We start from the raw sequence: 4639 nt of genomic DNA, 5'->3' as shown, positions 1-4639 counted from the left end.
GAGGGCAACAAATGTATAGATGTGCTTTACACAATTGATCTATGTATTGTGATGAATTGTATGAGCCCCAATAAAATAAAATAAAAAGATAATAAAAAAAAAAAAAGATTGTGCCAAATCAACAGAAACTCCTAAGGGAGTGATACGGGAAACTTACTGGAAAGTTATGTCAAGATGGGGGGAGGGGAGTATCGGGGTTTGGAGGAGTCATTTACGCTTCTGTTGGTGGAACAACTTCCAACTGGGAAGGGACACTCAGCAATACTTATATAGAACTCAAGAAGACAATAAGCCCGATAGTATGTTCCTTCTCAGACACTTTTGATCTAGTTTGTATCCAGTCGTTGGTGACCCAGGTTGTCTCCTATGAACTATGGTGATCTTAGACTCCATCCTTTCGGAGAACATAGCATCCTTCATAGACCATACCAGAGGGATTTGATGTGGAAAGCCCACAGAATGAAATGAGGTTTACTTCTATTTTACCTGTAGCCTTTGGACTTAAGACCAAAACTCCTGGTGGGAGAAAAAACAGATGATTGCCACCCCAAACCTGTATAATTGGTGGTCGCCGGACCTTGGTTAGGATCCCTGGCTTTATGGGTGCCCAATGAAAAGTGGCCCAGAACTACCATATACTTACTATTTTAATGCCCTCCTTGATTTATACTATGACATGTATTAATCTGATTTCTGTACAAATCAACAACTTATGGATTGTAGTTTGGAGCCAGTCTATATTTGTAGTATGTTAAATTATATATCCAGTAGTATGTTAAATTATTTATCTTTGGATAAATTAATGGCATCATCAATAGCATGACCTAGCCCCAGAGGGATGATTGTTAATGCTCTCTGTCATAAAATGATAATGGGGCATCTAAAGTAAACCAGAGGAGCCCTAGTGGCATTGTGGTTCCACACTGGGCTGCAGTCCTCAACGTCAGCAGTTCAAAACCACCAGGAGCTCTTCAGGAGAAAGGTGAGACTTCCTACTCCCCTTAACAGTCTTGGAAACTCACAGGTGCAGTTGAGAGTGAGAGAAAGAGAGAAAGTAAACCAAAGATGTATACAAGCCATAGACAAATTAATGGATTTGGGGCTCACACTTAAGTCTTAGCCCCAATTTAAGAACAATTAGTTCTTATGACATGACCCTGCTCATGATGCTCGCCCTCATGAAGAAATCGCTGAAGATATGGTGAAGAAAGAAGATGGTGCCCAGCTATCAGAAAGAATAGTGCCTGGAGTCTTAGAGGCTTGTATTCAAGCAAGTAGTCATCTAAGTGAGGTAGCTACTAAATCCACATGGTATAAACACACAATCCTGTGTGATCTAAGGATGGTAAATAATAAATCAAAATCTGAAGGATGGAATAGTATCAAAGCTTAAATTGTGAACATCCAGTTTGTAGAAGGCTATACAGAACAGTGGGGGTCCAAAATCCACTTGTAGGTCCCCACATAGATTAAGCCTCTGGCGAATTCTCTCTGACCATAGTCAGGGATGTGAATAACCTTGTAATCAGACAGAGACTATTGTACACTTGATTATGGCTAATTAGGTTAAAATGTAATACCTGATCAATCATTTGATTCGTTTTAAATTTGTTCTAGTTTTCACTGGTTTTTTTTAAAATCGTTTTATTAGGGGCTCATACAACTCATCACAATCCATACATACATCAATTGTGTAAAGCACATTTGTACATTCATTGCCCTCATTATTCTCAAAACATTTGCTCTCCACCCAAGCCCCTGGCATCAGCTCCTCATTTTTCCCCTCCCTCTCCACGCCCTCCTCCCTCATGAACCCTTGATAATTTACAAATTATTATTTTGTCATATCTTGCACTGTCCAACGTCTCCATACACTTTTCTGTTGTACGTCCTCCAGGGAGGAGGTCACATGTATATCCTTGTAATCGGTTCCCCCTTTCCAACCCACCCTCCCTTCTCCCTCCCAGTATCGCCACTCACACCACTGGATAGTTTTTATTGTTTCCTGCTTTTTTCTTTATCGAGGTTCTTTTCCCTCTGGCTTATTTTAATATTGCTGTTAGTCTTTGCTTTCTTTTTAAAATGGGTTTGCTGTTGTTTTGTTTGTTGTATGTTTTCCAGTATATGCAACCCAGGATAGGCAACTATATAGAGACAGTAACTGGTTTATTGATGATGGGGGGTAGGGTTGAAGGACATGAGAAGCAAATAATGAAAACAAGAAGAAATAAAACTAGGAGATATTGTAGTAATGTTTATACAACTCTTTAATACAACTAAACTATGGAAATTATATGATATATGAATTATATCTCAATAAAACCATTTCTACTTTTTATTCCATTTTCTCATTAACTTTTTAAATAACCCTCATGTATTTACCAAGAGTATCAGAACCTTGTTTGTGGCCCCTTTTACCTGATTTCCATCATACAGACCTTTGATCTTAGGCCTCCCAACAAATCCTACACAAGACAAGTGCTGATGTGTTGTGAACCCTTCTTTGGAAAGCTGCTATGCCAACTTCCACCTTCACATGGGCAAACTCTCAACTCAGGACATTCCCCTTTTTGTTTTTAAGTTGACCTAGAATAAATTTCTAAGTACAGATATTTCTTTAAGACTACACACTTTATAAGGTGGTACAATTGAACACTGTCCACAAGACAGGAGTTTTTCAAACAGCATACATCAAACGTGTATATTTCATCAGAATATGTTTTACATTCATCTCTAAGTCTGACTACCAGCGGTTTCCAACTGCTTTCAATAATATTTTCAGTTCGGATAATTTTACTCTGTATACATTAAATATTTTAATTATTAAACATTAATTTTTTCCTGGTGATTCAGACAGAAATACAAAAAGCAGAAATAAGCCAAGGGAAAAACAAGTTCAGTGAACAGACTTGGAACCAACTACTACATCATCTGCAAAAAGGGAAAGGATTTTCAACATTAATTTAAAAATGCCTGGGTGCTGTTTCTAAAAATTTACTTCTACTTGCATAAACTATTCTGATCTACACAAGGTATAGTCTGAGTCTTACGAAAACAAAAACAAAATGAACTAGAGTGGTCTCCTGGTACAGTGATCAGCATTACACTCATTTAATAGTCATTAATACATATTTGGTAGTAGTAAATAAGTTTCCATTTTACTTTTCCCTGAGCAGTTTGCTACAGAGAACTCTTTTTAAAAAAAATCATTTTATTGGGGGCTTGTACAGTTCTCATCACAATCCATCCATTGTCACATTTGTACATATGTTGCCATTATCATTTTCAAAGCATTTTGTTTCTACTTGAGCCCTAGGTATCAGCTCCTCATTTTTCCCCTCACTCTCTCATGAACCTTGATAATTTATAAATTATTATTTTTTCATGTTTTGCACTGTTTGATGTCTCCCTTTAACCCCTTGTCTGTTGTCCGTCCCCCTGGGAGGGCATTATAGATAGGTCATTGTGATCTTGTGATCGGTTCCCCCTTTCTCTCCACACGTTTCCCTTCCCCTCCTGGTATGGCTACTCTCATTTGGTCCCGAGGAGTTTATCTGTCCTATATTCCCTGTGTTTCCAGCTCTTATCTGTGCCCATGTACATGCTCTGGTCTAGCCAGATTTGTAAGGTAGAATTAGGGTCATGATAGTGGGAAGTAGAAAGCATTAAAGAACCAGAGGAAAGCTGTATGTTTCATTGGTGCTGTACTGCACCCTGACTGGCCCGTCTTCTCCCCATAACCCTTCTGTAAGGGAGTGTCCAATTGCTTATAGAGTGGCTTTGGGCCTCCACTCGGCACTGTCCCCTTCATTCACATTATGATTTTTTGCTACTACAGAGAACGCTTGCTGAAAATTTTAAAACATCAATCCTGGTTGTCCCCAAAGGACATCTTGAGCCTCGGTTAGGTATTGAAGAAGTGGAGGTGCCTTGCTAGCTAAAACAATTTTGTACAAATTTTTATCCTTACTGCAGAATAGATTAAGCACAAGGCAAATTGGTTATTTCAGTAAATCTCAATGTCATCTGTCCATCAAGTTCTCAATGAATAATTCATTGTTTTCTAAAAAATAAAACAATGGAATATAATTCACATATAATAAAATTTAACTGTTCAATCATATTAAGAAGACTGTATGCAATCATCACCACAACTAATTTCATACTCATACTCGTTGTTAGTCATCTTTCCACCCCCCACTCTATCCCCCCCCATCTTTTTCTTCCATGCCTCTATCCAGTTAATTTCTCTATAGATATACCTCTCCTTCAGTTCATATACAGAAATTCATACAAAACAAAACATTATTATCCAAAATAATACAAATAAACAACAATGATAAGATAAACTATAGAAAAGTTTCAAAGAAAAAGCAAAAATGTTTAAAACAGAAAAAACCTTAAAATGGGTCAAAATGGGGATCAAATGATAGGGCGTTTTCTAAATTAAGATAAGAAACAAACTTAAACAACCTGCTAATACAGATACAGCTTTTTAATTTTTTTTCCTTTTCTCTAACACATGACTTCTTTATAATTAGCTAAAGGATATTTCTCTGCAGCCAGTCTTGCAAGTGGGTCACTACACAATGTTAACTATCACTCAAAGTTAATTAAGTTGTGAACATTACTGGATTAT

This window comes from Echinops telfairi, unplaced genomic scaffold (genome assembly GCF_000313985.2).
Source record: "Echinops telfairi isolate 266 unplaced genomic scaffold, ASM31398v2 ScPeMD7_27;HRSCAF=92, whole genome shotgun sequence".
NCBI lineage: Eukaryota > Metazoa > Chordata > Mammalia > Afrosoricida > Tenrecidae > Echinops > Echinops telfairi.
The sequence above is the reverse complement of the archived record's forward strand: the minus strand, read 5'-3'. Positions refer to the sequence as shown.